Source organism: Eurytemora carolleeae, unplaced genomic scaffold, assembly GCF_000591075.1.
Source record: "Eurytemora carolleeae unplaced genomic scaffold, Eaff_2.0 scaffold31, whole genome shotgun sequence".
In the NCBI taxonomy this organism is placed as follows: domain Eukaryota; kingdom Metazoa; phylum Arthropoda; class Copepoda; order Calanoida; family Temoridae; genus Eurytemora; species Eurytemora carolleeae.
This window is the reverse complement of record NW_019396511.1, coordinates 328,726-339,265: the sequence shown is the minus strand read 5'-3', so window position 1 is coordinate 339,265 and position 10,540 is coordinate 328,726. Positions and strand designations below refer to the sequence as shown.

General features: G+C 31.9%; 1 protein-coding gene across 1 annotated transcript in view; it reads left to right on the top strand.

Annotated features, from left to right (window-relative positions):
- The first annotated feature begins 6,464 nt into the window (after window positions 1–6,464).
- LOC111704637 (FMRFamide receptor) overlaps window positions 6,465–10,540 on the top strand; it is a 37,669-nt gene continuing 33,593 nt past the window's right edge. Inside the window, exon 1 of the mRNA XM_023476931.1 lies at window positions 6,465–6,704. The gene's annotated coding sequence lies outside the window, so the exon portion shown is untranslated. The remainder of the gene's footprint in view (window positions 6,705–10,540) is intronic.

Genomic DNA, 10,540 nt, shown 5'->3' with positions numbered 1-10,540 from the left:
AACTGAATAACAGAAATGGTGTGCCTATTGTAGGATTTACCATGCGAACATAGTTAAAGTTAATGTTTTGTAAACTGTAAAAAACTGTATTTTTATTTGAAAAAGTAATATTCCAATTTTCAAAGGATGATATTTTCAGTGTACTTTTTATTGAATCTCCCTGAAGTGTGTGCCATAAACAACTCACAAAGCATCAACGCCTTTTTATGTAAAAATTAAATATCAATCTGCAGTTAAAGGATACTCGTAATATGTTTATGTAAAATGAAAACCTGTCAAACTCTGAATGAAACTTAATATTTGTTCTAACTTTAATTTCTTTTAAAACCCCTTATTGTTTATACAATAAGTATACAATTTGGCGAAAATTCTAACTTTTTGTGATATCTAGCTATATTTTTACTTTTTTTATCGTTTACAAATTACATAAATGTGTGTAATATGTGTGTTTTATAACTGTAACAATGTTCTGTCCGGAATCTTGATCTCAAATATTCTAAAATATATGTTTCTCTATTTTCAGAAAATTATTAACAAATCAGATTTTCCATAATACGATATTTACTTCACATTTTCCTATCTTGTAGTTTCTTAAATATTGTTTCCTAATTAGTAGTTTCCTAACTAGTAGTTTCCTAACTAGTAGTTTCCTAACTAGAAGTTTCCTAAGTTGTAGTTTCCTAACTAGAAATTTCCAAACTAAAAATTTCCTAACTAGCTTCTTAATTACAGTGAAACCCTTAATAACGAAGACATCGGAAGAATTTATCAAATGTCGTCTTGACAAGTTTTATACTATATTACGTAAATTTCAGTATTTGCGAAAATAAATAAATAGCCATGAATATGCGGGAACAGTTTTAAAGAGTTCCATATAATCATTTAATTAAAAAACTAAATATCTGCAACATTCCATTATCAGAAAGTGAAGAATACGACATTTGATGAATTCTTTTGATGTATTCGTTATTAAGGGTTTCACTGTAGTATTTTTATAAATAGTAGTTTCCTAACAAGCAGTTTCTTAACTAGTAGATTCCTAACTAAAAGTTTCTTAACTAGTAGTTTCCGAACTAGAAGTTTCCTAACTATTAATTTCCTAACAAGTAGTTTCCTAACAAGTAGTTTCCTAACTAGTAGTTTCCTAACTAGTAATTTCCTAACAAGTAGTTTCTAAACTAGTAATTTCCTAACAAGTAGTTTCCAAACTAGTAAGTTCATAACTAGTAGTTTCTTTTCGTTTCTTTTCTCCTCTTCCTTCCCCCCTCCCTGTACCGGCTGTCAGAGAGGCTCAGCTTACAATACTAGGCAGTTTTTACTTTTTCCAAAACTTATCTTACCTTATCCATTTTTCGTTTCAACCTTTCTCGTTCTCCTGTCACTGTATCTTTTGAGAAACCAACTCTAGACCCAACAGAGGTTTTGTCTTTTTTAATTATTCTTTCTATTTTTGGATCTTTTTTTATCATTTCTTTGGAACTATGTTTTTTTCTTCTTTCTTTTCTTGGTTTCTTTTTTCTAGATATTTTTTTGTTTTGTATTAATTTTACCTATTATTTGTTTCCCCCTCTTTTTTGCTGGGTTTCGAAGTTTGTTCTTCTCATTGGGGGTTTGTGAGGGGTTTCTAACCGGATTTCCTGTCTATTTCTAGACTGACTGAGTTTTCCTTCTCATTTCTCAGGTTAACTAAGTTTTCCTTCTTAACCTTCTATTTTTGGTTAACTAAGTTTTCCTTCTTACCAATATGTTATACCATTTTGTATCTTTTCCTTATTACTCTAAATATTTCTTATTTACTGATCGCAATTTGAATTATAGCTTTCCTTAGATGTGTATTTCTCCTTATATCCTCAAATCTTTGTCTTTCATGCTCATTCTTGATACATATATGGCTTGTTTAACTTGTGGGAATTTTTTAATGAAATATTTATTTTCATGGGTTATATACAAAGAGAATAGAATATATATTAGAGGGGAATTTAGACAATCCCTCGGTGTGAATTTTGCCATTCCCTTTCAGCCTGAAAGGGAGTTCAAATCATGTAAATGTTCACAAATTATATGCAGTAGAGTACATTAATACAGTATGTTCCCTAGACTATCCATTTCAATTTCGAATCTTTTGAAGCTGTTAAATAAACTTTATGATGAATTAGGTGAATAAAAACATCATTTGATGTATAGTTATAACGGAAAATCATCGTTTGTTAAGTGGAAGGCATAGAGTCTATGTGAAATGATCAGTGGTTAATTATGAAACCAGCCTATTTCATAATTTGGTTTTCTTTTAATAATAATTTTAGATTTTCTATAAAATGATGTTCCAGGGCCCAAAAGGTTAAATAGCAAAAATATGTGAAGTACACCTGCAGTATGTAAACAGTACAACAAAATGGACGTTTTACACTTTTTTCGAGTAAATTCCCCTCTAATATATATTCTATTCTCTTTGGTTATATATTTACAGTTTAACCCAGAACTTTGGAGCCATCGAAAGGATTTTTAAAATCAATGTCGTTTAACCTACAGATAATAAAATAGCACAGCCACAGGTATTTAGTTGTTTTCATTAAACAATTTAATTAGTGAGATTTTGGTAAACTATCCTTGTTAAATGATTCTCACAATGAAAAATTGGCAAGACGACATTTTATAAATTCGTTTGATGATTCCAAAGTTCTGGGTCTAAACTGTATATGTTATTTTAATATTATATAACGAAATATAAGGGATCCCTGCAAATAAGCCATTAAAATACTTTATTCAAGAAAGAACCTTATTTAATCTGGAAATCGTAAAATTCAAAGAGGTTTAGGTCTTCTTTTATAGGCTCATTCTTTGTGGGTTACCCTGTACAATTATTTAAATGCAAACATTTACATAACATTTCAACGAAGACGACTTTGTATATATTCTGTGCGTGCCTAAATTGATGGGATACAGGGTGTCCCACGAAACATGACAGTTGGTTAATAGTTTAGAAATGTCTTTTTCCATAATTTGTTAAGTTGTTTGATACCAAAGATCAATAAAAATATTATATGGGAGTCATGTTATATTAAGATTATTTCAAAGTAAAAGATAATTAAGCAAAAGATTTTTTTGACTAAAAATAACGATTTATTAAATGTCATGTTTCGTGGGACACCTTGTACATAAAAGAATATGTAAATATTTTTTTTATTTTGATCTTTAAACTTCATTTAGTAAATGTATAGATTTATCGAGGATTCAAAACACTAAACGGTGGTAAAAATGAAAATATATGTCTGAAGATGTTCCAAATTTACATTTTAAGAAAAAATAGTTACATTTACATTACAATCATACATTTCGTCAGAAAAAGAAAGAAAGACGACATTACTAATTTCACTGTTTTCTGGCACTACATTCTGGTTTTTGGAATATAAACAGCATATGCACAATAAGGACAAATACAGTTATATTAACCAAAAACTGTGGAAAAATAGTTCAGAAATATTACCAGGAATTCAGTAATTTCCAAAGATAAATAACTAAACATAGATAGCTTATGTACGCAAAATCACCAAGAATTGTACAGTCCGCGAACTCATACTTCTAGGGGTCAAAGTGTACTTCAATGATAAGCGGGGTGGTTTGGTGTTTTAATGGATTTCATAATAGAGTGTAAAATAACTCCAGGAATGAAACTATTTGAACAACAATAATTCACTGAGCAATTTATCATATTGACGAGAACTGAAGAAGGACATGAGAAGGACCAAACTAACTTAAATTTCTCTCTACAGAACTCATGTACACCACAAGTACTCAATGACATAAGAACAGCCAATGTTCACAACCGACCTAGTTAATCTATATAATAGGAATATCTTTAAAACATCTCTGTACATTTATATCTTTCAAGGTGAAAAATGTCGTCTTATGCGCAATCTATCTTTATCTATGGTAATTTCTAATCCTTTGAACAAAGGCCGAAACTTAAAACATTTTAACCATGATTAAATCAGATTCTAACCATGGTAAACTGATCGAAGACGACAGATTTGTTTAACCATGGTTAACTTTAACCATGGGTAAAATCATTGTAATAGTTTGCGGCATCAGTGCAGCTCGGATTTTTAACCCTTGGTCTACCTAGGGTTAAAGTGGGTTAAAGTGGACGTGCTTTCTAGTTATAGACTAAAGTTTCTTGATGTCAACATGATCTTGGTACATAAATACGCAAAAGATTGGCGCTTCTTATCAAAATTATTGCATTTCTAATTGAAAACAATAAAATCATAGACAACTTTAATACTGCAAATGAAGAAAATAAGACGACATTTTTTTCTGATTACAGCTGTAGATATTACTTTGCTTTTAAACTGGTATTGAAGACAGTGTTTAAGTTAATCCTGCATTTCGAGGGTATCATGTCCGATCTCAAGTTAAAGGATTTCCGATTAACGACGGTACCTTTACAACTTTGTCTGATTAGTGAAGGCAGAGTTTTACTAACTGAAAATGGTGTGAAAACCATACAGTGAAACTGGAGTGTACGCTGTACACTGGGAATTCATCATTGCTGACCTTACCCAAGGTTATAATGCAAGGAAAGCTAATTGAAGTTGCGTATACTATGCATCAAATTGAAACCAGTTCTCTCTGGGCGAAATTTGTAAAAAAGAATACATGCATCAATGTTTGTTTAGTATCCGAGTAGGTTAAAAGCATTAAATTTTGATAATTTTGATATTTCACATAGTAGTTTCCTATCACCAGAATATTTCATTGATTTTTTATGTAAAAGATGGATCCCATGTCAGGCTTCGACATCTGTCTTGTGTTTACATTACCGCCCAGAGACAGTACACTGCAGTACAAAAGATGCTTTCAACTCTGAAATAGCTTTCCTTGCATTATAACCTTGACCCAACATATTTCTCGAAAATCCCAAATATATTCTTTGTCCAATGATACTAAAAATATGAAAATTTAAATATAAAAGTAAATAATACTATTTATTTATTATNTATATATTCCTTTTTACATGGTGTCCCAGTATATAAAAAGTGTCCCAGTATACACATAGTGTCCCAGTATACACATAGTGTTCCAGTAAACACATAGTGTCCCAGTATACACATAGTGTTTCAGTAAACATATAGTGTCCCAGTATACACATAGTGTCCCAGTACGTTCCATATACATGGTGTCCCTGTGAGAAAATTTGGGACGTACACATTGAACCCCTCCCCCTAACGTTAATTTGCTGAGGTTGTTTGTGTAAAGTGTATAATTACTAACTAGGCCATTATTAGATACGCTTAATAACTTTTGTTATTAATTTCTTAAAAGGACTGTAAGCGTAATTACAGGAGACCAAACCAAGACAGGAGTGCCCGATTTTCAACGGTACCCTTAAAACCTTTAAATGAACATTGAAGACAGAGAACTATGTGTGCTTTTCTCTAAAATGTTGTTCAAATTTCCGTAAAACTGGAGTGTACGCTAGCGCACTAGTGTGAACTTACATATATTCTATGAAAATCCCGAATAGTCAATGTCTTACGCGGTTATCAATATTTCGAATTTAAATATCTATTTCTGAGACTTCAAAAAAGTCCAAGGTTTGAAGGGTGCTGTTGTGAATTGGAAAAAGTTAATCTATACAAACGGAGGGCCAATTAAAATTACGCCTACAGTCTCTTTAATTATACACAATGAACACTTTTCACGCGCAGATTTGATAAAAATCACAAACTCCCTGGAAAGTTATTGCAAACCCCAGTGCAGCAAGTCCTATTAATAGTTTAATATAGTTCAATGGCCTAACAAGTGTTTATATTTAGTTTTAAAATATGTTATTGCTTTAATTATTCTGTTAATGGGGGAACAATCAAGGGAAAGAATTAATCAATATTTTAAAATTGTACAAAGGTTCAGACTTCAGAGACGACTGAACGGAATGTACACCGATGATTTCCAAATATTCATGATTCCTCAAAGTATAAACTTGTTTCTTTCTTTTTTAATTACTTACTTTGGAATCGTGATATTTGAAAAGTTTCAAGTCGTCTTTACAATCTTATCCATAAATGCATGGTACCTATATATTTATTGGATGGGAAAAGGATGGGAAGAAGATGGGAAAAGGACGGGAAGAGGATGGGAAGAGGATGGGAAGAGGATGGGAAGAAGATGGGAAGAGGATGGGAAGAAGATGGGGAAGAGGACGGGAAGAAGATGAGAAGAGGATGGAAAGAGGATAGGAAGAGGATGGGAAGAGGATGGGAAGAGAATGGGAAGAGGATGGGAAGAAGATGGGGAAGAGGATGGGAAGAGGATTGGAAGAGGATGGGAAGAGGATGGGAAGAGGATGAGAAGAGGATGGGAAGAGGATGGGAAGAAGGATGTGAGGAGTGGATGGAGGATAGGTTGGAATATGAAAGCCTGAAAAGAGGTTAGGAGGCTGAAATAAAAGCCTAGACTCTACGCAGTGAGTGTAAAATCTCGAAGTTGAGAAGGAAGGATCAGTTTAACCGTAGAGCTTACGGCAGGAACACTAGACACAATTGTTGATAACATTCCAAACGCAAAGTAATTGAAACCTGCATTTACAATGTAGGGGGACATCATTCAAAGAAGTAGATTAGTGACAAATAAAAATAAAAATGAGAAATAAACACATCAGGCAAGAGCTAGTTTTCCCACTGTGAAAATAGAAGACAAAAACACAGGTTATATTTTAGACGTTGATAATTAAAATCAGCTGCAGGAGTCTCAATTTTTGCAAAGAAAGGAATAAAGGCAATAATAATAGGTAGAGGGGGTGGGGCTGCCTCCCCTCACTTTATTACAAATACCTCTCCCCCCCCTCCCCCCTCCCCCCAGTTTACATATGTTATGTGACCCCCCCCCCATCCCCCTTTTCTACAAAAGCTGGTTCACTTGAAAGTAAGTCTTTAATAATATTTTTTTTAATAAGCATTCTTATATATTTTGGTTTTAACCAGATGGATGCATATTATACAACAAAGTGCAATTATGCAGAATAATGCAATGTAGTGCATACAATTGTGCATTGTAATGCATAATTTAAAAATTAACATTGAGAGAAATAGCATGCACTTAGCTAGTGCACCGCCTGCACGTAAAAAAGATAAATCTAAGAGATAAGTTTTAGTGCATTAGTGTCCGACTTAAATAAATTTAAGCCGCGTCTCAAATCACAAAAAAACCGGTTTTAATTGAGCGCCGGCTTAAATCTTGAAAAATGTAATACATTTTTAAGTGGAACCAACCATATTTGAGACGCGGTTTAAATTTAAGCCGCTGCTCAAATTCTTTAAATTCGGCCTCCGATGTGAAGATACGTATAGAAAGAAGAATAGCTAGAGATGAAATAATTACAAACATTTTGCATTTCAAAATTGTTCTAAAATGTTTTCGATACGACATGTTTTAGAGGTTTTGTTTCTATTTAAAGTCACATATTTTCAGTTTTGTGCACTTTGTTAGAAAAAAAACTACCAATGAAGCCAAAACATTAAAGATCTGTAAAATATGTTAAGGTTTGTGTCCAAAAATCCGCAAATAAATCATAAAATTTCGAATTCAAATATTTAAAGTACATCAAGTACACGTCCCATGAAACATGACAGTAGCAAGACGACTTGAACGTCGTCTTTGATTTTTGATATAATTTGATGCAATTATTTGTCAACTTAACTTTAGTAGTAAAATCATAGAGATAGTAACCACAAAACACCCATAGTTCAGACATTTCCAAAATGTAGTCTGCCTTTTTGTGCTTTTAATATTACCCGATATATGAAGAATTTCGTTCAGATTTCGACAATATTGGCAGCACGAAAAAGGCAGACCACATTTTGGAAATGCTGGGACTAGGAGAATTTTTGGTTATTGTTTCAGCACTACTACAATTCAAAGTTGGTTGACGACTGAATGTCACAAATAAATTCCAAGCTCAAAGACGACTTTCAAGTCTTCTTGCTGTTGTCATGTTTCTTGGGACCCATTTTTCAAGTGATTTGAAGGAATTATGATATTTGATACAAAAACAAAGAACCTGGGATATCAAATCATAGATAAGAAGAAATTAAATTACTTAAAATAAGGAAGAACAACAGGTGAGTTAACCAACTTAGGATTCTAGGAACAAGGTCAAAAATAGCTAGATTTAAAAACAGGAACAATAGTCAATACAATAACACAAATGTTGGGTTGGGTGAGTTAGGAACAAAAAAGGAAGAGCTACATTAGGACCATCAGAAGAGGAACAAAAGAACGATAAAATGGGAACAATAATAGGAACATTGACGTCTTATTAAACTAGCTTGGAACAAGCGAACAAAAACTAGGAGTTTTATACAAAATAAAAGATAAAGTGTATTATAAAGAGTTCTAAGTACCAAAGATGAGATTCTCTCCATATAGATGCAAACTCCTAAAATTTACAGAATTTGCGATTTAACAGATAAATTCAATATTTACAATTTTCACCCGGATCTATTATATCCAGATGTCGCGTTCCTGATTTTTAACGTTAAAGATTACCGACCGTTCTTTCCAACTAATCACTGTTCGTTTCACGTTTATTTTATAGATTTAAAAAAAGATTTTAAACTATCAAGAAATATCAAAAACGCAAATCTTAGAAACATAAATGATTTTTATATTTCTAGAATAAAATATATTATAATTGGACCGCTCCCCCCTCACAATTTCCCTAAAATATGGTATGAAAATAAACGACACTTTTCTAAGCTTTCAAATATCAATTTTACAGAGCGTCCCATAACATATTAGACTTTCTCCAATCTTTAACGCCTAATTACACATATAATACTCGAAAAATCTAGCATTTTCTGCAAGAAAAAATTTCTATTAGCCTTTTTAAATTTTTCAAAATGAATCATTCTTCTTAAATTTTATGATTTGTCCCCCAAATCGTAATTTAGACCCATTGACGCGGTCTAATTTGATGTGGGACACCCTATATTTCGAATTTTAAACAGAATTTAATAGAAGATTTTTATCAGCAGAACAAAGGTTTTAATTCTAACACATGCTATGTTTGCAAAAGAATTAAAGAAAGCAAAGACGATTTTACAAAGAAAAGAATAAAAAGATTAAAAAGAGTAAAAGATATAATCAAACATAAAGTGATGTCAAAAATCAGCGCGAATTAAAAAGATGCTTAAAAATGCCCGTTTTTCATAGAACCTATATCTCTTTCACACTTTTTTTACTTTTTTTTACATTACAAATAAATCTATAATTTTATTTCTAAAAGTTGTTAGTTTATCGTTGAAAAACACTAACAATCCACCACCAATTTATATTAAATATAGTGTAAACAATAAATATGTAACTCTCCTTATCCTTTTATTTCTATTTTTATATTTTCTTAGAATTGTGGGGAAATATTCCCACAACCTCTACTTTTAGAGGTTTTTAAATATTTTCTCCTGAAACACTTTATTTTGTATGTTTTTGTTATATTTCATAAATAAATAATTTGTTTACTTTACTTTTAGATCGTTCAAAAGATGCCAAGAACGTGTTTATGTGTTCGTTCTTTTTTCGGAACAATGGCATCGTTCTTGATAATTCTGATCGTTCTCGTGAAAGAACGAACGTTCCCCGAGAAGGAAGCCTAGCCCTAGAAATATATTTATTGAATTAGGACTGACAGAAAGACAAACAAAGTATGTAAATAGATATATTGATACCATAATATTATTATTGTCTGTATTCTGTATATAATAGATTGTTACCTCAAAATAATGATTTTGCAGATCATTCCTGGTTTATCTTTCAATAGTACGTTGTAAAATGATAAAATACAGGATACCATCAACCATAAACTATATATATAGCAGTATAAACCTTTCACAATTACCTGGAGTATCAGAGTATTGGCACCAACATATAAGAAGGAGACCAGATCCTGCCAGCTTTGTATAATGGAAAAAAACGTTGATAATCATAGAAAATAAAGAAATCTCTTTGAACAAAAGAACAGAAATTCTCAACAAATGCCGACACCGAGAAAGAGAGCTTCTTATGAATTGGTAGTTTTTTTTTAATTCAGATAACACTAATCCACCAACTCTTTCCTGAAAATACGCAAACAGAAAAAATACTGTAATATTCTGCAGTCGAGAACAGACCTCACTGAAGATTGGTCCATGACAATTGGTCCATGAAACATTGTGTATGAGGATGTTTATCTGTTTTTTTTATTGAATGATAAATTGAATATACATATAGGGACCCATTTTTCAAGTGATTTGAAGGAATTATGATATTTGATACAAAAACAAAGAACCTGGGATATCAAATCATAGATAAGAAGAAATTAAATTACTTAAAATAAGGAAGAACAACAGGTGAGTTAACCAACTTAGGATTCTAGGAACAAGGTCAAAAATAGCTAGATTTAAAAACAGGAACAATAGTCAATACAATAACACAAATGTTGGGTTGGGTGAGTTAGGAACAAAAAAGGAAGAGCTACATTAGGACCATCAGAAGAGGAACAAAAGAA